The sequence below is a fragment of the Cervus canadensis genome, chromosome 4, assembly GCF_019320065.1.
Source record: "Cervus canadensis isolate Bull #8, Minnesota chromosome 4, ASM1932006v1, whole genome shotgun sequence".
Taxonomy (NCBI): Eukaryota; Metazoa; Chordata; class Mammalia; order Artiodactyla; family Cervidae; genus Cervus; species Cervus canadensis.
Genome location: NC_057389.1, coordinates 6,986,997 through 7,014,705, shown reverse-complemented (window position 1 = coordinate 7,014,705; position 27,709 = coordinate 6,986,997).

Here is a 27,709-nt window from a genome sequence, read left to right as displayed (position 1 = left end):
ATAAATTTAAATGGAGTAGAATATCTAAAAATACTGAATCATCACATTGTACACTTAAAGCTAATATAGTATTGTAAATCATCTATACTTCTTTTTAAAAGCTGAATTATAAAACAAGGAAAGAACCTTACAATACCAGACCTTAGTTCCACAAGCTGAGTTAATAGATCTAATGAGAGTAGGGAAGTTGAATTTTGAAATGGGTAAATTTTTTCTTATATATGCTTATCTACCCTTTCATTGACACTACACCATAGTTTAAATATATAATCAATAAATTACCAGAAAACTTAATTAGAATTTACTATGTGTATATATATATATACATATCATATATATATGTGTGTGTGTATATATATATATACATATATAGTACAAAGCATTTTGCAATTTTGATTATTAATTTTGTAGTAAGATGTGAATGAAAGCTTTATTTAATATAAATCTATTTATTTCTAAGGCTTGTAATAACAATGAATCTGGACCCAAACAGTGTACTTGATGGAACAATGGATACCATTGGATAAAAAAAAAAACAATGCCTATATCCATAACCCAGGAGAGAAAGCAAAAAGAAAATAGAGAACTCTAGGATTCTATTTAGAGGAAACAGAAAAACACAACTCTTTAGTTAATAGACGAAACAAATTCCTTAATGTATATAGTTTTTACAATAAAATAAGATAAAACTGAATGTTCACAGCTAAATGATCCTTATATTGGCTTGAAGAATTGAATTAGCTTATTGCCATCACATGAAAAGACATAAGCATCATTGTTAAGAACAACTGATCTTGAGAAAATATTTTGACTTAAATTGCAATAGCAGGGCTTCCCTGGGGGCTCACTGGTAGAGACTCCACTAGCCAACGCTGGAGACACGGTTTCCATCCCTGACCTGGGAAGATCCACATGGTGTGGGACAACCAAGCCTGTGAGCTGCAAGTACTGGGCCTGTGTTCCAGAGCCCAGGAGCCACAACTGCTGAGCTCACGCACCACGGCTCCTGAGACCTGGGTGTCCCGAGTCTGTGCTCCACAACTGGAGGAGCCAACACAAGGAGAAAGCCGGGCGCCACACTCGGAGTGTAGCTGCTAGGCGCCGCAACTCGGGAAAAGCTCACGCAGTAATGAGGACCCAGCACAGCCAAAGGAAACGTTTATTAAAATTGGTAACAGTAAATGAAGTGCTGAATCCACACACACTGTGCACATCCCTTGCCCGAAATTCTGCGATCCTAAACTCCTAAATGATGCCTTTGTTTGTTGTTTCTCTTTCGTTACAATCAGATAAGAGCAAAAACTACCTTTCAAGAGGCAAAAATGGCGTGTGCAGCAGATCTTACAGACGTTTCCTTTGCACCGAAATGTTTTTACTTGGAACATTTCAGAACACCAGGATTTTCCCGGCTCATCACCCTATTACTATCACAAAGCAGAAATCAAGAGGTCAACAAAGAGAAAATCTGAATACAGCTTTAGGCTACATGCCTTCCTACTTACGACCTATACTACAAGTGAACTCCATCTATAATGTATTAAAAATAGCAGTAAATATATCAAATGTACATAGGGGGTTGTGCCTTTGAAAGCACATTAGGGACTTTTACATTCTTTTCATTTGAACTTCATTACTTTCTCTTCAGTTCCGTTCAGTTCAGTTGCTCAGTCGTGTCCGACTCTTTGTGACCCCATGGCCTGCAGCACACCAGGCCTCCCTGTCCATCACCAATTCCCGGAGTTTACCCAAACTCATGTCCATTGAGTCTCAAATTAATAATTTGTTATTTCATTCTCTCAATGCAGTTTAAATACATTTTCCCTCATTCTATTATTTCTTGTGAAATAAAGGAAAAATGGCAGTACACTAACCAGCATTGAGTGCAGCATATCAAGAGTTCATGTAGGCCTATCTGAAATTCCATTTGGCAATTTTTGTATCCAACTTGTATTATATTATTTTATTTAACTTCTCCTCGTACATAATGAAAAGGGATCCAAATTGGAAAAGAAGAAAAAATGTCATTCTTTGCAGATGGTATAATACCAGACATAGAAAATCCTAAAGATGCTATCAGAAAATTACTAGAGCCTATTAATGACTTCAGTAACATTTCAGGATACCAAATTAATATACAGCAATCTCTTGCATTCCTATACATTGATAACAAAAGACCAGAAGGAGCAATTCAGGAAACAATCCCATCTGTCATTGCATCAAAAAGAATAAGATAATTAGGAATAACCCTACTTAAGAAGGTGAAAAACTTGTACTCCAAAAACTGTAAGCTGCTGATGAAAGAAACGGAAGATGACAAGATACACCATGACAAACAGAAATACATATCTTGTTCTTGGAGTGGAAGAATTAATGTTACAAAAATGAACATACTACCCAAGGCAATCTACAGATTCAAGGCAATCCCTATCAAACTGTTTACCAAGGGTATTTTTCACAGTAATACATTTTTTTTAATTTTTATGGTAACACAAAGATCCTGAATATCCAAACAACTTTGAGAAGGAAAAACAGAGATGGAGGAATCAAGATCTCTGACTTCAGACTATATTACAAAGCTACAGTCATAAAACCAGTATGGTGCTGGCACACAGACATATAGATCAATGGAACAGGACAGAAAACCCAGAAATAAAGTCACACTCTTATGGTCAATTCATCTGTGACAAAGGGGCAAGACCATACAATGTAGAAAAGACACTCTCTTCAAAAGTGGTGTTGGGCAAACTGGTCAGCTATATGTAAAAGAGTGAAATTAAAACATTCTCAAAACCATACACAAAATAAACTCAAAATGTATTAAAGACCTAAATGTAAGACCAGACACTCCTAGAATAAACCATAAACAGAACTCTGACATAAATCACAGCATCAACTTTTTGGATCTGTCTCCCACAGAAAGGGAAATAAAAACAAAAATAAACAAATGGGACCTAATTAAACTTAAAAGCTTTTGCACAGGAAAGGAAATGATAAACAAAACAAAAAGGAAACCTAAAGTATAGGAGAAAATATTTGCAAATGGCAATGGATTAGTTTCCAAAATACACAAACTGCTTTTCTAGTACTATAGAGCCAAACAATCCAATCAAAAAGTGCGCAGATGATCTAAATATGCATTTCTCCAAAGAAGATATACAGATTACCAACAGACACTGGAAAACATGTTCAACATCACTAATAATTAGAGAAATGCAAATCAAAATTATAATTATGTAACACCTCACACCAATAAGAATAGCCATCATCAAAATGTCTACAAATAATATATACTGGAGAGGATGTGGAGAAAAAACAACCTTCTTACACTAATGTAAATTGGTGTAGCCACTACGGGGAACAGTATGGAGGTTCCTTAAAAGCCAAAAACAGTAGTTCCATATGACCCTGCAAATCCCATTCTTGGACACATATCAGAGGAAAAGTATGATTAGAAAAAAATATGTAAAAAAAAAAAAAAAAAAGAAAAAAATATGTGTGCCTCAGTGTTCATTGCAGCACTATTTAAAATAACCAAGATATGGAAGCCACCTAAATGTCCATGACCAATGAATGGATAAAGAAGGTACAGTATATGTACATATGTATATAAAGAGACTCACAGACAGAAAAAACAAGCATTGTTACCAAAGGGGAAAGAGAGTGGAGTGATAAATTAGGAGGTTTGGATTAAAATTCACATACTACTGTATATAAATAGATAACCAACAAGGACTTGTTGTATAACAAAGAGAAGTGTACTACATATTTTGTAATAACCTATAAAAGAATCTAAAAAGGAATATATATATATATATATATATATATATATATGGGCAACTGAATTACTGTTATGTACACCTGAGACTAACACAAAGTTAAAAAAATAATGAAAAGGGAAAACAATCAAAAGAATTGGAAAGCAGTTTCCTTCTGTTTTACTTTCTAATACATGGTTTAAAATGATTATAAACACTCATAACTCCTCCTAATAATTTTATTTTTTCTCAGGGCCAGCATCATCCACAATATAAATATTAATGACCCTTTTCTACATAATAGAGATTTTTCTATAATACATAATACAAAGTGGCCCCTTATGGAATTTGATGAAATCATTGACAATGACTGAAAAAGAGATGAGAATTATTATAATGAGCACAATAAAAATGACCATAGTTACTATTTTTGAATACTATTGATTATGAACTTGGTAAATATTTAGTAGATACATCCATACATAGGTAATTCAGTTAATATTTACTTTCATATGTAATACTCATGGCAATCTGTAATTTATACACTATTAATATCCACATTAGCAATTAAGAAAATAGATTAGAAATGCTTATTAAATTAAAATGTCAACTATTTTTAGATATATTAACTTCTACATTATCTTATAATGTAGATATCTTACCTAATTAACTTATAAATTAATCAGTTTCCTTCCTTAATAAGACTGAAGACCATTGTTGTACTCCCAAGCATACACTTTTTTGAGTACTGATTATATGCTCAACACTAAATAATTTTTTGCAAATTTATCTCAGATAATCTTCAAAATATTATAAAATTTGTTTTATTCTTTTCCTGTTTAATAGACAATGAAACAAATTCAGAGATATTCAATTACTTAAAACAAGGACCAGGGGTCCAATTCAATTCTGACTCTAAAATTTAAAGCTCTGTTTATTACTATAGTGTTTCCCAGCAGTGTACACTACTTCAGTTTTATAGGTATTTCATGGGGTTTCATTATGTCAAAATATTGAAAAGTTCCTTTATCTTTGAAAAACCTTAATAAGTAAGAGATTTTTGGTCATTTACATGAATAATTGTTAGTTTTGTTTTAATTTAAGGCACTAAATGGTAATATAAGAGCAAATGACATCTGAGATATGATGGCAGGTTATCCCAAATCCTCTAAATATATACAGGGATATTTCAGGCAAACACTTACAGATCATGTTTTGTTAAAAGTGGTATTGAAAAGTGCAGGAGCATGCCAGCTCTATACTTTCCAAGTGTGATGCTCTCCCACACAATGCTTTATTACCCAATATGACTCAAATCTCTAAATGACTGGAAGTAGCTTTCATTTCCTGGTGGATACAAAAATATAATAATAGTCAAAATTAATTATCCATATAGCATAATTCTGTATACCCTGCTCAGAACTAAGTGTGACAGCCAGGAAAATATAGTCCTCGGTTACCATACTGATGCTTTTGAACTGTGGTGTTGGAGAAGACTCTTGAGAGTCCCTTGGACTGCAAGGAGACCCAACTAGTCCATCCTAAAGGAAATCAGTCCTGAATATGCATTGGAAGGACGGATGCTGAAGCTGAAACTCCAATACTCTGGCCACCTGATGTGAAGAACTGACTCCTTGGAAAAGACCCTGATGTTGGGAAAGATTGAAGGCGGGAGGAGAAGGGGGCGAATGAGGATGAGATGGTTAGATGGTATCACCGACTCAGTGGACGAGTTTGAGTAAACTCTGGGACGTGGTGATGGACAGGAAGGTCTGGGGTGCTGCAGTCCATGGGGTCACAGAGACTCAGACACAATTGATTGACTGAACTGAACTGAGCCATGCTAGACAGACAGGTTCAGCTGCCACCTGAGGGTCCGCCACCATGTCTGCACCGAGGCCGTATTTCTACCTGTCAGTTTCCGAATATGGTGAGGATATTGTACTCTAATAGGAGCCTTTAGCTTAAGGACTTCACGTCAGGCTGACTGAAATTTTCACCGTGCTGCAGGGGAGTCTGACTCCACCTGTGCATTCTACCTTCCCCTGCCCTCTTCTCTCACGGGTGTCAGACCTGCTGATGGTCAATGGGCTCTCTCTGGCCACTCTTGCCCCTTTATTCTTCACAAATATGTATTGTCCTATCCCATTCTGTGTCTTCATAGCAGAGCCCCAGAGCTGACACACGAGTCAATAAATCCTTACCTAGGCGGAGGACTGAAAATGAATCAAATGTGAACTCCTGAAGTTTATTTTGAACCTCATTTCTAAGACCATTTGTTGCAGATAGGCACTTGGAAGTAACTTGAAAAAAGAATCTGTTAAATTGCCTGATGAATAAAGTGTTCACCTCCAACCTTGAGAAAATATGTGATTCTTACAGGTCAATCCTCTTTCAGGAGAAAAAAACCCGGCTTTCTAAGTTCATAGCTACTCAGGTTAAGGGTGGCAGTGAGGGTTACAGGGAGAGCAGAGTGATTGAAAATGCCCTTCACAGGGCATACTGCACTGTTCGCTGGAGAGAGATACTGCTCAAAACTGATTTCACATACAAGCTTGGTGAATTAAACTCCTTTTGCTAAGAAAAAGAAAGGTATGAAGTGGGTTTTGGTTCAGGGATCTACGTGGAAAAGTATCTTTTTATGTGCTTCAAAATCAAGAAGGCTACATAAGCAGACACTTTAGAGATTTCTATAACCAAATTAATTTATCTGTGCATGCATTCATTTATTCATTCAACAAATATTGAACTTTTTAAAATTAATTTATTTTAATTGGAGGATAGTTACTTGACAATATTGTGGTGGTTTTTGCCATACATAAGCATGAATCAGCCACAGGTGCACATGTGTCCCTCCATCATGAACCCCCTTCCCACCTCCCTCCCCACCCCATCCCTCTGGGTTGTCCCAGAACACAGGCCTTGTGTCCCCTGCTTCATGCATCAAACTTTCACTCTTCATCTATTTTACATCTGGTAATATACACGTGTCAATTCTAATCTCTCAAATCATCCCACCCTCACCTTCTCCCTCAGAGTCCAAAACTCTGTTCTTTTGAAATATAGTGAATAAAGCACAATCCTTTCCATAGACTGATTAAAATGTGAGGCAAACAAGTGAGCATTTTAAATAGTGTGCAAGCATTTGTGATAAGTGAAAATGTGAATGCAACATAAAAGAAGATCACCTATTTCATTGTGCAAGTATTAGGAAAGATATGCCTTAGGAAGCAATGCTTCTGATGAATTCTGAAAAATAAACAGAGTTAGTCAAGGAGGCAAGGTAGTACACAGTCTTATCACTGAAATCATGGGTGTGAGAGAGAGTGCTGGTAGAAATGACTCTGAAACCATAGAAGTACAAAGTAAGTGTTAATTCAACTGAGAAGAAAACTTGTGTTGCAGATAGATAAAAACTAGAAAGGAGCCTGCATGCTTTATAATGTTGAATATTACACTTTGGTCAGGGTAGAGCCTTTTATGCATTTCAAGAAGGGGTTTGAGAATAAGCTCACAGAGAAAGCATAACACACTATTGCAAGAATCCAGGTGATAAAGAATGAGTATCTGAATCAAGATGGCAGGATCAGAGAATAGTCAATGGCTGAAGGTAATATATTTATGGGAAACGATGGAATTTAATGACTGCTAGATTTATGGGAATTAAGAAAGAGAAAACTCAAAGATGATTTCCCAGGTATCTAGCTAAACTAAATGGTGGATGATGCCATTAAATGAGGTAAAGAACCAGAAAAGGAAAAGAATTTTGAAAGAAAGATAAGGGCATTTTTGGAGATACTGAGTTTATCTAATGCACACATTGGGGTTTTAATTTGGACCATCCTACAATCAATGAATAGCCATGAAACAATTTTTCCTGAGGTTAATTATGTTTTTTTAATAACTAAAACTTTTATCATAATTCCCTGCATGATGGAAAGATGGTGCAATGCAAAAGGTGATTGATTATATATTTTCCCTAGTAGGTTAAATCTAATCCAGAATCTTGTGAGACAGCCCCACAGATAATAAAACTTCATAAATAACAAAATGTTTTATGAAGTCTGCTCACTGTGAAATTTAAGAGTGTGTGATCATTCAATGATATTATCCTGAAATCTTCAGATTATCAATATGACACCCAAAACTTCTTCAGCTGCATAAAATTTCATTTAGATTTTTAATTTTTTTAAAATTTTCGAGATAATTGTATATTCATATGCAATTATAAGAAATAATACAGAAATGTGGTACATATATACAATGGAATATTAGTCATAAAAAGAATGAAATTTTGCCATTTAAATGAACATGGATAGATCTAGAGATTATCATAATAAGTGAAGTAAGTTCGACAGACAGACAAATATCATGATATCAGTCATAAGTGAAATTGCAAGTCGCTCAGTCGTGTCCGACTCTCTGCGACCCCGCGGACTACAGAGTTCATGGAATTCTCCAGGCCAGAATACTGGAGTGGGCAGCCTTTTCCTTCTCCAGGGAATCTTCCCAACCCAGGGATTGAACCCAGGTCTCCAGCATTGCAAGCGGATTCTTTACCAGCTGAGCCACACGGGAAGCCCCAGTGGAGGCCACTACAGAGCTGAAATTCCCATCCTCGCCCAGAGGTAACAGGAGTCTCCCTTTAATAGATATTAATGGAGGCTGAGTGGAGACCTGGACCTCTACCCCCAGCTGTCACTGACAAGGCAGAGCACTCTACTTCCCTTGCTAGAGCAGTCGCAGGAAAAGCAAACTAAAACGGAAGGCTCAAATAAGCCACAGAGCATTACAACCTAATACTCAAAATGTCAACCTTTCCATTTAAGAAAATATCATTCAACAAATCAAGAACCAGGACAATCTCACATTGAATGTGAAAAGATACTGAATAGATGCCAACACTGAGGGGAAAGAGATGTTAGAATTATCTGAGGAATACTTTAAATTTAAATACTTTAATCAATCATAAAAATACTTGAAGAAGCAATTATAAACAAGCATTGAGAATTAAAAATAGAGATTCTAAGCAAAGAAACAAAAATGTCAGAAAAATAAATATAAAGGAGACCCAAATATAAATTTTATAAAATAAAAAGTACAATAACCAGAAAAAATAATTATTGGATGCTCTCAACAACAGTATGCAGAGGACAGAGAAAAGAATTAGTGAACTTGAAAATGGAATAATAGAAATTGCTCCATAGAAAAACAGAGTAAACAGACAATAACAAAACAAACAAAAATACCAGATATGTTAGTACAGGAATGTGTGGGATTATTAACAGAAGACTAACCTGTGTCAGTGGAGACTGAGGATAGGAAAAAGAAGACATGGCTGAAACACTATTCAAATGGATCAAATGAAATTTTGGATGAAATAATGGATGAAAATTTACATTTGTAGAATATATAAATCTACAGATTCAAGAATCTAAGCAAATCCAAATAGGAAAACTGAATTAAGGACATATCAAGGCATATATCACAAATTTCCCCCTCCAAAAATATATCATATGAATATTAAATCAATGAGAAGAGGTTTTATTCATATCCGGTAAGGTAGACTTCAGAACTAAGTCTTAAGGACATCAATTAATAAAAAATAGTTAAAGAAGAATGAGGTTAATTCTACATAATTTCTTCTAGAAAAATCAAGAGGGGGAAAAGATATATAAATTTTTCTTTTTTATAGTATTACTCTGATGCCAAAGCCAGACAAAAATAGAAAAAAAAAATAAAGAGAAAATCACAGATTTGTCTCTCATGAATATAGATAGATATCTCACAAGCAAAAATCTTTCACAGGAAATAATAATTGATATATATATATATAATATATATATATATTACATATATTTATATATATTATTTTATTTTTATTTTCATATTATTTTATTTTTCTATATTTATATATAAATATTTACATATATAAATATATTTATATTTTATTATATTATTTTACTATTATATTATATTTATATATAATATAAAATATATTATATTTTATAATAATTGAATGGGGTTTACTTTAGTGATGTAAGTCTGGTTAAATATTAAAGAATTAGTTAATATAACCCACCATATTAGCAGGATAAAGAAGCAAACTCATGATCATATCAGTCAATGCAGAAAAAACAAAATTCACCACCCACACATGTAAAAGCCTTCAGAAAAATAGGAAAGAGGGGTGGCATTCTCAATGTGATATATAGCAACCACAGAATACCTACCGCTTTTGTTAAACTTAGTGATAAAAGACTGCTTTCACAGTAGGGTCAGTCCCAAGGCTGAGGTGGCTATTGGTATGCTTATTTAATACAGTGCCTCAGGACAAAAGTCAGAAACAAAAGTCATGGAAACTGAAAAGAAATAAATAACACTTTATTTGCAGATAGTATATTTGTCTAAACAGAAAAATATCTTAAAATCTATTAAAACAAACTCTCTTAGTTAATGAATTAATTCAGCAAAGTTATTGGATGCAAGATAAACCTAGAACAATTCAATATGCATATGTTCAATATGCTATGAATGAACATCTGGGCACTGAAATGAAAAATTAAATATCTGTGTAATCCCTTAAAAGTAAAATGATTAGATGGCTAGCTAAAAAAAACTGGTACAGGACTTGTATGCTGAAAATTACATATGATGACAAAAGAATTAAAAGCATATATAAATAAAAGGAGAGATACGTATACAATGTTCATAGATTAGAAAAAACACAGTAAAGTCAATTTACCCATTGTTATATGTGTATAGCAGAATTCCTATAAATATTTCAGCAAGACTTTTTGGAGCTATAGACAAACTTATTCTAAAATTTGTATGAAAATTCAAACTAAAATGTTTAAATCAATTTTGCAAAAGAATTATGAAAGAGAAATCAGTCTACACAGTTTAAAGGAGTATTATAATATATAATATAGCTAAAGTAATCAAAATGTGCAGTATTGAGTTATAGAAACATAGATCAATAGTACAAAATAGAAAACTCATAAATACACACCCACCAATATACTCAACTTATTTTTTTGGACAAGAATAAAAGACAATTTAATGGAGGAAACAGCTTTTTCAATAAATGTTTTGGGAGCATCTGGACATCCATTGGCAACAAAAAGACCCTCAGCCCAAGACTCACACATTATACAACACTTAGTTACCCATGTGCTTAAATGTTACATAGTTTTACATTTTGAAAAACAAAACAAAACAAAACCTTGGGGTCTAGAATCAAGCAAAGAGTAATTAGAATTGACCCCTAAAGTAAAGTCCATAAAAGGAAAATTTATATGTTGGACTTCATCAAAATTAAAAACTTTTATTCTGTTGTAAAAGAACCTGGTAAGTGAATGAACATTCTGTCTACAGGCTTGGAGGAACCATATGCAAACCACATATCCAACAAAGGACTAGATCTACAATACATAAAGTTCTTAGATCTAATCCTAGAGTTTCTTGAGCACAACATTCAAAAATAAATAGCGTAGAATATAGGCAAAAGACACAAGCAAACATTTTACTACAGGAGATATGCAGACGGCAAGTATGAACTTGAAATATTTTCAAAATCTTTAGCCATTAGCGAAATCAAATTAAAACCACAATAAGACATACACCTATCATAACAGCTAACTAAAAGTAGGGATAACACCAACTTCTAATGAAAGAACTGGATCACTCATACATGGGTATTAAGGATGTAAAATTGGATAGCCACCTAGAAATCCAAGGAGCAAGCGTCTTTTAATTTCATGGCTGCAATCACCATCTGCAGTGATTTTGGAGCCCCAAAAATAAAGTCTGACACTGTTTCCACTGTTTCCCCATCTATTTGCCATGAAGTGATGGGACCAGATGCCATCATGATAGTTAAGAGCAACAATTAATCCAGTTATCTTTCAGTAGATGCATAGTGAAACACACTGGTACATCTTTACCTTGGAATATTATTCAGTAATGAAAATAAACAGACCAAAACCTGCAGTAAGCTAAGTAAATTTTCAGAAAACTATACTGAGTGAAATCCCAATAGCTTATCTTCTAGATGATTTCATTTATATAACTTCTTAATAAGACAACATTATGGAAATAGGGCTTCCCTTATAGCTCAGTCAGTAAAGAATCTGCCTGCAATGCAGGAGACCCAGGTTCGATCCCAAGGTGGGGAAGATCCCCTGGAGAAGGAAATGGCAACTCACTCCAGTATTCTTGCCTGGAGAATCCCATGGACAGAGGAGCCTGGCAGGCTACAGTCCATGGGGTCGCAAGAGTCGGACATGACTGAGCGACTTAACTACTACCACCACTATGGAAATAGGGGGCAGATGAGTGGTTGCCTGGGTTGGGTTAATGAAACTTGGGACCTGGAATGAAGTATGCGTGATTATAAAAGTGCAATCTAATTGATCCTTGAAGTGATGCGAATCTGTATCTTCACTCTGTCAAGATTCATATGCTGGTTATGATCCTGTCTTTTAGTTTTTTAGGTTTTCCCTGGTGGCGCAGATGTTAAACAATCTGCCTGCAATGCAGGAAACTTCAGGTTTGATCCCTGGGTGGGGACAATCCCCTGGAGAAGGAAATGGCTACTCACTCCAGTACTTTTGCCTAGGAAATCTCATGGACATAGGAGCCTGGCAGGCTACAGTCCACGTGGCTGCAAGAATTGGATAAGACTTAGCGACTAAACTATATATGACCTCTCTGTGTCATTTCTTTTTTTTTTTAATTTTAATTTTATTGGAGTGTAGTTAATATCCATTGTTGTGTTAGTTTCAGCTGTACAGTTTCAGGTGTACCAGCTGTACTGTAAAGTATCTCAGTTATACACATACAATAGTCATTCTTTCTTAAGATTCTTTTCCTATAAATGTTAGCACAGAGTATTGAGGAGAGTTCCCTGTGCTAGACAGTATGCCCTTTTTGGTTACCTATCTTATGTAGAGCAATGAGTGTATTTCATCTGAAGCTCCTGATTTACCCTCCCCCACCTCCCACGTTTCTATTTTGGTGACCGTAAGTTTATTTTTGATACCTGTGAGTCTGTTTCTGTTTTGTAAATAAGTTCGTTTTTTAAAATTATTTACATATATGAATGATATTGACTTCCCTGATAGCTCAGCTGGTAAAGAATCCGCCTGCAAGGCAGGAGACCCCGGTTTGATTCCTGGGTCAGGAAGATCCGCTGGAGAAGGGATAGGCTACCCAATCCAGTATTCTTGGACTTCTCTTATGCCTCAGCTGGTAACGAGTCTGCCTTCAATGTGGGAGACCTGGGTTCAATCTCTGGATTGAGACGATTCCCTGGAGAAGGGAAAGGCTACCCACTCTAGTATTCTGGCCTGGAGAATTCCATGGACTGTAAAGTTTGCTGTGTCTTTGACCGAGATGCTAAGTCACTTCAGTTATGTCTGACTCTTTGCCACCCCATGGACAGTAAGTAGCCCACCAGGCTCCTCTGCCCGTGGGATTTTTTAGGCAAGAATACTGGAGTGGGTTAACTCATGAGTCATATATTTTATCAGTATCTATGAAACTATGGCATGTTAATTGGTAAGATTGTAAATATAGACCCAAAGAACAATATGGTGATGAGTTCCCTGGGTTTTATGTTAGAGAGGCTGTATAATGTCACACTGCTTATTTAACTCATATGTAGAGTACATCATGAGAAATGCTGGACAGAATGAAGCACAAGCTGAAATCAAGATTGCCGGGAGAAATATCAATAATTTCAGATATGCAGATGACACCACCTTTATGGCAGAAAGTGAAGAACTAAAGAGCGTCTTATGAAAGTGAAAGAGGAGAGTGAAAAAGTTGGCTTAAAGCTCAACATTCAGAAAAGTAAGATCATGGCATCCGGTCCCATCACTTCATGGGAAATAGATGGGGAAACAGTGGCTGACTTTATAATTCTGGGCTCCAAAATCACTGCAGATGGTGACTGCAGCCATGAAATTAAAAGACGCTTACTCCTTGGCAGGAAAGTTATGACCAACCTAGACAGCATATTAAAAAGCAGAGACATTACTTTGCCAACAAAGGTCTGTCTAGTCAAGGCTATGGTTTTTTCAGTGGTCATGTATATATGTGAGAGTTAGACTATAAAGAAAGCTGAGCACTGAAGAATTGATGCTTTTGAACTGTGGTGTTGGAGAAGACCCTTGAGAGTCCCTTGGACTGCAAGGAGATCCAACCAGTCCATTCTGAAGGAGATCAGTCCTGGGTGTTCACTGGAAGGACTGATGCTGAAGCTGAAACCTCAATACTTTGGCCACCTGATGAGAAGAGCTGACTCATTTGAAAGGACCCTGATGCTGGGAAAGATTGAAGGCAGGAAGAGAAGGGGACAACAGAGGATGAGATGGTTAGATGGCATCACTGACTCAGTGGACATGAGTCTGGATAAACCCCGGGAGTTGGTGATGGGAGGCCTGGCAGTCTATGGGGTGCAAAGTGGTGCAGCCTATGGGGTTGCAAAAAGTCGGGCACGACTGAGTGACTGAATTGAACTGATGGATTGATGCTTGTGCCTGCAGTGGTTAGCATTACAGGAAAGGAACCATAAGCTTAGGGCACCAGACAATTTGCATGCCTGCCCTTTGCTCTAGAAGGACATACTGCCTATATTATCTCCCAAGGAAATTAAGAACAGACTTACTGGAAATGTTTATCTGGAGTAAAGGGCAGTCAGCGCCACTGAATGGTATCTGTGGTGTGAGATTATACTATTAGTGTGTCTTTATTCCTTTTTTTTTCTTTTTTTTTCATCAAATTTCTATGGCTACACTATTGGGACCAAAGTGCAAAATGAGTTTTTCTCTTTTTATTTATTTTAATTAAAATCAGTTTTTTCATTGTTTGGTTTTTGCTAATGGGAGTTTCTACTCTAACAATCATTAGTGTGCTGGAAATCCAGTCTCAGACCTATTGATTTACAAGTCTTGTCTGTTGATTTCTACCATTTTAAGTATTCAACTTTATAAATGGGTTCACCTGTGCTAGCATACCTTTTGTTCTCCAGGTATCCTCTAGCTCCTAGCTTTTATTGACTGATACATACTACGGTCAACCACTATCTATGCCAACTTAGCTTCCATTAACTGGCATGAACCAAACTCCCTGTAAATGAAAGTCACTCAGTCGTGCCCAACTCTTTGTGACCCCAGGGACTGTAGCCCGCCAGGCTCCTCTGTCCATGGGGTTCTCCAGGCAAGAAGACTGGAGTGGGTTGCTGCATCCTCCCCCAGGGGATCTTCCCGACCCAGAGACTGAACCAGGGTCTCCTGCATTGCAGGCAGATTCTTTACCAGCTGAGCCACCAGGAAAGCCCAAACTCCCTGAGGCCTGTGACTTATCATCTTGGAACCTTATAGTTCCTTTGTTTTAGTCCCAGATGTCCTCCCTGTTTCTGCTGATTTTGTATTTGTTTCATTTTCCATTGTGGCTATGGCTTTAAACTGTTAAAGTGTCAAATGATGCTCATGTAGCTCATATGACTTATTTGTGATGTTGAGATAAAACAGAATTTAAGACCAGTGCTGACAGTCCATTTTGACTAGAATTTTGTTTTACTACTTTAGGAAAAAAGCATAGTTTCCCACTTTGGGTGGAAAAAAACTTAAGATCATCATCTCATTAGTCATGATGATGTAATTATTATAAATTGAGCATAAAACTATACATAAATAAATATGCTAACTAATCTCCTTCAGTAAAGCACTATGGAAAGCACTATTTAATGAAATCCTTTCAAATGTTAAACATCATCCTTGCATTTCTTTTTATATTATTTGTGATTTTCCTTTGTTTAAAACAGAAACTCCATTGATTTAGGATTATCTATTCAAATGTTAATCCATAAGCAGATATGTAGTGATTACTTTGCACATGGCTAGCAGCATACTAAATGTGACCAATTAGCACACGCACACAACACACACTCAGATTACTCAAGAAACGTAAGAATTGCTCACATTAAAGCAATGTAAATTTCCTGGTTGTTACATAATAGGCAGATCAGGAATGTCATAATCGTGCATCATTTTCACAGATATCAATGGCTTCAATTTTCCCTTTGTCAAAATATCAACCGTGGTTATAAGACCCAAACTTTGAGGCTAAAATATTTCTATCTCTAGACAATATGAAAGACAAGCAGAGATAGGGCCATATAATTTCTGTATCATTTTGCAAAAAAAAAAAATATATATATATATATATACTACAGCAATCCATCCTTCGTTTTGAATCATTGGTCTCTAGATCCTTCACTATTTCCTTTTCCTCTTATACCCATCAAATTTACTAAGTGTTAGCAATTCCCCCACAATACTGCCTTGAAAATGATTTTCAATCATCGAAACAAGTGACTTTTTCAATGAGTGTAAATTTTGCTTCAAATCTTGTCCCCTAAGGACTTGTTTTCTTTAATACTTTATAGGAATATTTAATTTGTCTAATAGGAAAATAAATGATGTGTCTCTTCTATTGAAATTTATATAGAAATACTTATAGTATGTTTTGATGTTCATTATCTCTGATGTGAGGCTATTATCAATGCAGAAAATCAGAGAAATATGCCAAATACAATTTTTCAAGCTTTTAGCTTGCTTTCCTTTGTTAGTGTCTATTCATGAAAGATCTCAGGCAACAAAAGACAGTATGTTCCAGAGACAATAAAAGATAATTCAACAGATTAGTTAACTTTATGTAGATGTGGGTACATCATGAAAAATTCTGCATCATGTCAAAGACTGCTGTCTATTTGCAAACATTACACCTGAAATCTTGAAAGTCCTCCATTTAAGTATGATTTCCTCAATCAAGCAAAATTGAGGTCTTTTAGGAGGAAAACAAATGAAAGAAAAGGTTTAGATGAGATTGGCATCACTTTTACCCAGAATGATTTGATTACATATGCTCACATATTCTGACAGGTTTTATCTAGAGCTACATGAGCATCATTTGACAGTTTAACATTATGAAACGATATAAAGTACGGGCATGCTATTTATATTCAGTACACACACATGCAGATCTTGTTGGTGTAACACTTTAGGACTCTGAAATCATCAAGATATTGTTTTGTTGTCTTACTTCCTTGTAAGCAAGAATTCAAATTATGTGAAATAGCATTATCTATATAGGCCATGAATAATTTTAGAGCTCTTTGTTAGGCCTGTTGAACTTGAATCAGCTTTTTGTTGGTGTCTTACACAGTCAAATACAATAACTGCTTGTTTCCACACTTATCTATAAATGCTACATAGCATTATCTGGATACAAATGAGACCTCTCATAGTTTGCATGTGCTTTTAGGTACTCAAGTGTAGTAGATAATTGCTGAAATTAAAAAAAAAAACTATATATGATCTATCTGTAGATGCAAACTATATAAATGTAATGTTTAGTAATACAAAAAGAAGAAATCAGAATTGGTCAGAACTGTGGTGGCCAGTTCATTTTATTATTTAGATGGACTACAGCCAAATTAGTTAAGTAAAATTCCAGAATAATAAAAATAGCAAGTGACTAATTATAAAAATAGCAATACTTAATCATCTCTCCATGCAGGGTTTGATATAGCACAGGCTGGAGAATAATGAAATGAATGTAGAAACCATTAACTAATCAATTTGGGACAAATTCAGTTGAATTTCACAATATGTGGTTTATAACTACAGCTCTACATATATACTGGAAGCCAATTCTATGTGTAGGTTTTTAATAATTAAGAAAATTTGAAGACATCAATTCAATACATTTCTGAAGCAAATGTAAATTAATTTCTAGGTATCATCAAATGAGTATTACAGACTAAAAAGGCAGCATAACTGAGATAGGTAATTTTATATGTCAACACGACTGAGTCATGTTGCCCAAATATGTGGTCAAAGATCATTGGAGATGGATGTTTCTATAATGGTGATTTTGGGGGAATGAAAGTACCATTAAAATAGGTAAAGTAGATTACCCTCCATGTTATAGCTGGGCCTCATCCAACCAATTGAAGGCCTTAATAGAACAAAGACTGACCTACCTTGAGAAAGAACGAATTCTGCCAGGAAACTATCTTTAGACTCAAGCTGCGACTATTCCTCGGGTCTCCAGCTTGCCAACCTACCCCACAGATTTTGGATTTCTTAAACTTGCACAATCTTATGAGCCAATTCCTCAAATAAATGTCTTTCACACACGCACACATACACATCCTGTTGGCTGTTTTTTGGAAGACTAATAATGATTTTGGGTTGAATGATACAGGTCTGGAAAGATTAGGTTTAATACAGATGAGAAAGAAGGGTGCTGCTGTAATGAATACCAAAACATGTGGAACTGGATAATGGGTAGGAGGTGGGAGTGTTTTGAGGTGCACATTAGAAAAAAAAGTCTAGACTTGGAAAAGTTGTTAGTAGAAATGTGGATGTTAAAAGTTCTTGTAGTGAGGTCTCAGATGGAAATGAGGAATATGTTATTTCACACTGGATGAAAGGTGAGCTTTGTTATAAAGTGACAAAAAATTGAATCATGCTCTAGTGCTTTGTGGAAGGTAGAATTTGTAAGAGACGAACTTGGATAGTTAGCAATGTGAAATTTTAACAATAAGAATTTAGAATGTGTTGAAGGTTCTGAGTTTTCCTTACTGCTTATATTAATAGTGAAATATGAGAGGAGGATTATAAATTCAAGAAAAAAAAAAAAAAAAAACTTAAGTGAAAGGGAACCAGAACTGAAAACTTTTGGAAATTCTCAACTATCCATATTGCAAAAAATGAGAAATTGTGTTCTGGCAAGAATACCAAGGGGGTGGCTGCACAATCATTAAATATAGAAATCATGGGTTTAATTAGCTATCTCAGCAGAAATCAGGACTTCCCTGATGGCTCAGATTGTAAAGCATCTGCTTACAATGCGGGAGATCCGGGTTCAAGAAGATCCTTTGGAGAAGGAAATGACAACCCACTCCAGTACTCTTGCCTAGAAAATCCCATGGATGGAGGAGCCTGGTGGGCTACAGTCCATGGGGGTCGCAAAGAGTCGGACATGACTGAGTGACTTCACTTTCACTTTCTTTAGCAGAAACCAAGAACAAAGATGGGAAATCAAGAACAGAGATGGGGTTATACCAGAACTAGAGGAAACACTGCTGGCTGGGATGGAAGGGGACAAGATAGGGCAAAATGAAGGAAGGTTGCTGGACTTTTGAGATTCTATGGTATGAGACTATAGAGCTACCCAAGAAAATGAAGAACGACCCTTAAAGTCATTGGTATTAGCAAGCCCATTATTGCCACCACAGAACCAGAAGGCGTGGGTCTAACTCAAGGCTGAATCCTGAGTTCCTGAGAGCAGAGCCACCTCAGGAACAAATTTCAGCAGGCTTCTGCTCCAGTGAGCCTAGAAGTGGGAGCACCATCCTGGAGCCGATAATTCTCCATCATTAAGATTGTGTGGAACTCGCCTTACTGGGGTTTACATTTGTTTGGTTCCCGTGACCCTTTTACTCTTTCCAGTTAATCCTTTTTGGAAAGGGAATATCTGTCTTAAGCCCTTCCTACCACTTATTTTGGAAGCAGGTAACTTGCCTGGTTTTACAGGTTCACAGCTGAGAGAGGAATTAATGCAGAATTGATGCTTTCAAATGGTGGTGCTGAGAAGACTCTTTAGAGTCCCTTGGACTGTGAAGAGATCACACCAGTCCATCCTAAAGGAAATCAACCCAGAATCCTCTTTGGAAGGACTGAGGCTAAGCTCCAATACTTCGGCCACCTGATGCGTAGAGTCAATTCATTAGAAAGACACTGATGCTGGAAAAGATTGAAGGCAGAAGGAGAAGGGGATGACAGAGGATGAGATGCGGGATGGCATCACCGATGCAATGGACATGAACCTGGGCAAACTCCAGGAGATGGTGGGGGATAGGGATGCCTAGTGTGTTGCAGTCCATGGGATTGTGAAGGGTCGGACACAGCTTGGTGACTGAACAACAGCAAATGAGAGAGACATTTTCCTCAGGGTGAAAGTAGTGAATACTCAGTCATGTCCGACTCTCTGAGACCCCATGGACTATACAGTCCATGAAATTCTCCACGCCAGAATACTGGAGTGGGCAGCTGATCACTTTTCCAGGGGATCTTCCTGACCCAGGAATCGAACTGGGATCTCCTGTATTTCAGGCAGACTCTTTACCCGCTGAGCTACCAGGGAAGCCTCAGAGTGAATCACATCTCAAATCTCAACTATACTTTGACTTAGATGAGATTTAGAACTTGTAGCTGATGCTGAATTAAGACTTATGAGTTGTTAGAGTGGGGGTAGATGTAACTGAGGAGGATATAAATTTTGGAGGTCAAGACTCCAGAGTACTGTGGGTTAATCACATCCCCCAAATCCAGAGTACTGTGAGCTAAACACCTCCCCAAAGGTATTAAGTTAATACTTTAATCCCCAGTACCTCAGAATGTAACCCTTTAGGAGAAATGTCCTTTAAAGAAACGGTTAAGTTAATAAATACGACCACTAAGATGAGCTCTTATTTCAATCTGGTGTTCTTCTAAGAGGAGATTTTGACATGCATAAACAGAGGCACCAGGAATATGAACCAAAAGAGAAAAGATCATGTGAGAACTCCACAAGGATGTAGCCATCTGCAAGCTGAGGAGGGAGGGGGACCTTAGAAGAAGCCAAATCTGCCAGCTCCTTGATCTTGGACTTTTCTAGGCATGGAAACAGTACATAAATGTCTTTTAAACCACCAGTCTGTTATGTTTGGGGATAGCAACCCTAGAAAGCTAATATAATCACCATAACATTACCTGATGGTCAATATAAACTCAATAACTTTCAAAAGTGTCTTGATATCAGGATTCACTTGCTGGAAACAATCAATGAGGAAGACTTAAAACTACAGACATGATTATATTAAAATTTTTCCAGTTGAGTCTCTGAACATGCTCATATACTTAAATCAGAAAGTTCTAAAATTAGCTTATACTCTCTAGGAATTTGAAGTAATGTAAGAAAATATCCATTTACACAAACGATTGCAAGCTAAATAAAGTCATAGTCTTGAGTAGTAGCATTCACTGTGGGAGAGTGTAAGAAATTATTGTAGAGGCATTGGCTTCACTGCAGTACACCCCTAACCTGTGAGACGGGCATTGCTGAGGAAAACAATGCTCTCTTCACAAAGCATCGCTTGAGATGTGTACAAAGACATTAAAGAAGAATGCATTACCCATTCACTCACACAGCACAGAATTTCTAAGATTCCTTAGAATAAGTTTTTCGTTAGAGGAAAATATTTCCTCTTCCCTTACCCTGTGAGTCACATAATTGGACAAGCTCTCTCTGTAAGTCTTCTAGTGAATACTCAAAAAGAATTATCTTCCTGTGGAATTTGCCATAGGGATTTTATATATCTCATCAAACTTTAAAATTATTTTGGCAGCTGATGGGGAGAGCGTGTAAACGAGAGTACAAAGTCGAATATTTCAAAAGATCAGGTCATTCTAGTCAGAAAGTAAGAAAACTGCAGATACTTAACTTCTTATGAGGCAGTTAGATAAATTCAGTTAAATAACTCTCCTAATGCATTCTTCTTAATGTTCTTTAAATGCATTTCTTCTTTCTTATGTTGTTATTCCCCTAGTTCATGTTTTTATATCATAATCTTACTATTGCCATAGTCTTGTTAATTTTATGTTTACACAGATGTATTTAAGACATCTTAATACTTACCCTATCAAATTTTACATTTATCACTGATGATATATATAATATATTAGAAACTATATAAAGTGAAGTGAAGTCGCTCGGTCGTGTCCGACTCTTTGCGACCCTATGGACTGTAGCCCACCAGGCTCCTCCATTCATGGGATTTTCCAGGCAAGAGTACTGGAGTGGGTTGCCACTTCCTTCTCCAGGGGAGCTTCCTGACCCAGGGATTGAACCCAGGTCTCCCGCACTGCGGGTAGACGCTTTACCGTCTGAGCCACCATAGTAATTTTAAATGAGCTTTATCTTTCTCAAGCTCAGCTCCTCACTGGGGAAAATGTGAAAGAAAAGACTAGAGGGTGTGAGGTGGAACTAATACTTGTCAAATAAGACTAATATTCGAAAGGGGATATGTGGCATTTTACTGATGAGATTTATTTTAAGTGACTAAAAAATATTGGGGCTCAAAAATTGAGATAAATCATATTTCACGGATGATTAATAGAATCATGGATTTGTTTTGAAAGGGAAAATATGGAGTTATTTTTGTAGACTACTTGTGAAAATAAAAATGCCGTGGAGTTTTTTGTAGGGTTTTTCAGTAGGCAATTGAAATAGAACTCAGGAGGCCTGTAGTGTAAAAGGAGACTCATTACTTCAAGGTAATAGTTGAAACACAAAGTCAATAAGCTCCCCAAAAGAAAAGATAAAAAAAAAATTATCTGGACTTAAGGGCACATATGCATTAGTGACAGATTTTATTCTCTTGGGCTCCAAACTCAGTGCAGATGGTAATTGCGGCCATGAAATTAAAAGATGCTTGCTCCTTGGAAGAAAAACTATGACAAACCTAGACAGTGTATTAAAAAGCAGAGATACCACTTTGTTAACAAAAGTCCAGAGTGTCAAAGTTATGGTTTTTTTCAGTAGTCATGTATAGATGTGAGAGTTGGACTATGAAGAAGGCTGTGTGTCAAAGAACTGATCCTTTTGAACTGTGGTGTTGGAAAAGACTCCTGAGAGTCCCTTGGATGTCAAGGAGATCCAACCAGTCAATCCTAAAAGAAATCAGCCCTGAATATTCATTGGAAGGACTGATGCTGAGGTTGAAGCCACAATACTTTGGCCACCTGATGAGAGGAGCCAACTCACTGGAAAAGACCCTGATGCTAGGAAAGATTGAAGGCAGAAGGAGTAGGGGGCAGTAGAGGATGAGATGGTTAGATGGCATCACCAACTCAATGGACATGAATTTGAGCAAACTCCTGGAGATAGTGAAGGACAGGGAAGTCTGGTGCGCTGCAGTCCATGGGGTCACGAAGGGTCTGACACAACTGTGTGACTGATCAACAATGCATTTGTGACTACCGAGGAAGAAGTGGAAGCATAGCCTGTACCATCTGCGTTTCTTTATTGCGTTTACAAAAGAAAAGCTCACTGAAACGGGGTCACAATATGATTATTCCCAACTTCCAGAAGAGGATAAACTACCAAAATTGTGTGATCAGTGGTAAAATGTGCTGCAAAATTGTCTTAGAGTGGTAAATATTCCAATGGATTGTACAATTAACGGGAAAATGACAAAGTTCAAGAAAGCAGAAACTGTGTCTTTGTAGTGATCTATTTTTAAAAGAATAAAGCGAAATGCATGTTTTTATTGGATGTAGATTCTTTAGTCTAATTTGCCAAAGTAGAAAGCAAAATAAGTTCATAGATGATAAAATATTCGAGGTTTTCTGTTTTTCTTGGGAGATGAATTATACCCTCAAGGTTTAGAGAAGGAACATCCAATTAGCTACAAAATACAGTGTTTTATCTACAATTTTAAGGATTCACAAAGCCACCAGGCATATTAAAAAGCTGCACCTTTTCCTAGAATTTTTCTCCACAGTTACATACATTTAAAAAATGTTTTTGTTAATAAAGCAACATATCCTTATTCAAAAATTTTCAAAAATAAGAGATAGTAAAACAAATATTATAATTTCTTATTATCTATTAAGAGTGTCCACTTAAAATAATTAGCAAAGTATGAATTAATGTGTACCTTTGAGTGATTTTGTAGCAGGACTCTAATGATTTGGATACTCCCTCAATTTATGAAAATAGTAACAGATCTTTGCTAAATGACTAAACAGATAATAAAATAATAGCTATAAATTATTAAATATATATTATGCTTAGTAAGGAACTATGTTAGCCATAATATGTTTAGATATAAATATATGAATGTAAATTAAATAATGTAAAGTAATGACATACATGGCAATTTTGGTATTTTAAAATTACTCTATATAGATAATTTAAAAATTTACCTTAAATTATTTTATTCATAATTTTTTGGACAAAATATAAAATCTTTAATAATTTATAAGAACTTCTGTCTAAAAAAAAATCCATGATTATTTAAGTTAGATTATCAGTGCTATATTTCATGGGTTATTTTTGCTATCAACTTCTGAAAATACTCATAGATCCTCTTATTCACATGAAATAACCTTGTGTTGACAGCCTAATAATACTGAAAAAAAAAAGCTTTTAAAATAATATCAATTTTCCATAATACATCATGCATGGTGCAAGATAATCAGTCACTCTACAAAACAATTTTTGATCATAATCTTTTCCCTCTCATACCTTTTCCAAGTTGATGCATCATCAAAACATTATTTTTTTCTTGTAAGTTTCAAAAAAAAAGAAGAATTAAAAAAATCTTGTGACCTTCTCTGCAATTGGCTGAAACTTTTAGGGCTTTCGTTCAGGTCTCCATTAGTGGAAAGTGGTTTTAGCTAGCTGTTCTCCAGCATTTCAGTCAATTACCAGCTTTTATCTTGTTGTTATCATAAAGGGCCATTTCTTTCCTAAAATGGTCAATTAAGTTCATGAAAATAAATGGTGAGGAATATACAATTTGTTAGCCGTTCTGTCAGGAGTACCTGGTCTCAGGGAAAAACATTTCAGAGGATTTCTTAATGAATAGAAATAGCTTTCATCAGACTAGATGTTTGTTTGCAGTTCTGTTTTCTCTGGCCACAATTCACAGTTAACAACGCAGTAATTGAGTATTTGAAAGCTCTTAAAATACCCACCATATACTTAAAGAAGAGTCCCATGTTTTTGCTTAACTACTCCACTTTTTTCCGTTTATATAAAGTGCATTTATTTTAGAATCAATGGAGGCAGTAGATTTTACTTGAAAAGCATCAGGAAAGGTTCATTTTTCTTACCTGGGAAAATAGAATAAAAGGAACAAGGATTTGGAGAAAATTAATCAAGTAGGATACACTTTAAGTAGACAGAAATGGCACAGCAATGAATATAAAACTTGAAAATATAAGAGAAAATGATGGACAGCAGACTGAATTTCCATAATTATATAACATTGTTGGTGCTCAGAACAAGACTGCAGACTTCAATAGTGCTGCATTCACCTCCTTATTCTTTGGTTAATTCCTACTTTGGTTCTTAAAGTAAAAGTTCTTACTGTTTTCCACTCCATTCTAGGCCCAATGGATACTGTAGTATCAATAATTAGGCAAAACCATGTAAGTTATTTCTGGTTATGTGGCACCTTCCAGTGTAGACTGGGAAATACATTCTATAAATGGATATTTTGACTAGCATCTTTCTGGGTTATGAGTAAATGCGGAATGGTTGGTAGTAAATCCATGAAGAAAAAATGAACTGTGTATTTTTGTGTTTGTTTCATTATTGCAAATATTTTCTCTACAAATATTCTAACTAAAGAAACTTGTGACACATTCTCTCTCTTAGCAAAAGTATTCAATGAAGTGTCAAAGAAAATTTATGGAAAGAATAAAATCACTTCACCAAAATGGTTTTTTGTCCCTCCCTTTGCATTTGAAAACCAGAAGTTAGGAGATCGCTCAGCCCCTGTGAGTATTTCTGTGTCAACTTGGCCAGGCCACCATACACAGATATAAGGCCACCATGCACAGATATAGATGTCACTCTGAAGATACTTTTTAGATGATATTAACATTTAAATCAGTACTTTGAGTAAAGCAGATCATCCTCCATATGGGTGGACCTCATTCAATCAGTTGATGACTTTAATGGAATAAAGACTGACCTCTTCCGAGAAAGAAAGAATTCTGCCTTTGAGACTGAGCTACAATGTCAACTCTCCCCTGGATCTCTAGCCCACCAGCTGGCTCTGAAAACTTTGGACTTGCCAACCCCCACAACATGTAAGCCAATTGCATACACATGTATATACACATACATATACACACACATACATTCACACAGGTCTCCTTGTCTGTTTCCCTGGAGAGTCCTAACAGGTTTTTACAAATGTGGTGGTACCACAACCAATGGTAAAAATATCACTGGGGGTGTGTGTGTATGTTAGTTGTAGTTGTGTCCAACTTTTTGCGACCCCATGGACTATAGCCCTGCAGGTTCCTCTTCCATGGGATTTCCCAGGCAAGAATACTGGAGTGGGTTTCCATTTCCTTCTCCAGGGGATCTTCCTGACCCAGGGATGGAACCCGCGTCTCCTGCATTGCAGGCAGATTCTTTGCCATCTGAGCTATAGGGAAGTCCCCCCTTTCCTTCTCCAGGGGATCTTCCTGACCCAGGAATCAAACAGTGTCTCTCATGTCTCCTGCATTGGCAGGTGGACTCTTTACCACTATCACCGTCTGGGAAGCCCTCCAAAGCCACAGAGCTGTTTCCAAAGCAGACCCCTGCTCATGACACTCTTGGCTACAGAAGCAGACATACGCCTCGGCCCGCCAGCCCTGCACACTGCTCCAAGGCCACACAGGAGCGGGCACTCGGTCCCTGCTCCGTGGGTGGGGGGCAGCCTGAGGGCTCCCAAGGAGACCTGGAGAGCGTTGCAGGAGGAGGGGTCTCCTGGGGAGACAGCATGCATCCTGCCAAAGCAGGCCCAAGTTCAAAGCTTGCTGGCCTAGAGCTGTAGACACAGGCTCCCAGAACCACCTCCCCAAAACCAAGGGTCCCTCTGAGGGTCCCACCTGGTGCATCCCCCTGACGCCTCCCTCAGTAGACACAGGAGCCGGCTCTCCAGGGAGTCTTGATGCAAACAGACACTCGAGGTAATGAGACTCTATTTGCAACTTACAGTAGAAAAGCATCTAACTCATATAAGTGCAATGAGTTCAAATACATATCAAGACATCTTTGATACCCTCACGTGAAGAGTATACAGATACATGTGAACACATGTTACCAACTTTTGCCACAGTCTTGAAAAGTAGATAATCACTGGATAATATCACTCAATGAGTTTGTGTAACTAATACTTTGTTTAGAAGCACGAATACGGTAACAACAGAAGGTGACTATTTTCCCCAAGGAAATTAAGTAACTGCATCTTTCTTCTTTTAATTTTATTTTGGCTCCAATGACCTGGTCTTCTGAAGTATTCAGCTTTATACCAGATTTCTCATTTGTACATTCTTCTCATCATCTGCCAAATATTTCCCTGAGCAAAAAATGTGAAAATTTGTTCTGCATTAACTTTTCTTAAATGTGTAAAATGATCATGACCACAACCACTGATACTTAGTCAACTGTAGACAAAATGCCAAAAATTCAACTCTTTATCTTTAAACACGTTACTGTTGCAGAGATTTTCTCTCTCAAAGATACAAGGTTCCAATAAACAGCAATTGGTTGATTAATAATGGACCAACATAATCAATATAAATGGTTTCAAAGTTATGCAATTACACTTTTCATTGCAAATGTTGCCTACATTTCTTTTACAAACTAGTTTCGTATCCTTTTATGAAATTTTGCCAACTAGGATATTTGTGTGGGTAAAACTGAGAGACAGAAAAATAAAAATAGGGGTCATAAGTGGAAGTTGACAAATATTATATGTGAAGAAGGCAATGATTCAACCTTCACCAGCAATGATATCTCTCCAAGTTGAAGATTGTGCCTTTAACTCTCCTTTTTATATTTAGGATCTAAAGGATTGCTTCAAATATCATGGAAAATAATTATTTGTTAAATAAACTTATAGGAAGAATAATTAAGAAAAATAAAATTTACTACCACAACCCATAGTCTACTTTAAATTCAGAAGTTATTTAAGTAATCTAAATAACTTTTAGCTGAAAGTATAAGAGCCTTCCCATTTATTAAAGCATTTGCTCTTATATACAGAAAATAAAACATCCTTCTACAATATCCTGGTACAATACCCCTAAATTATTCTCAGTCTGTTA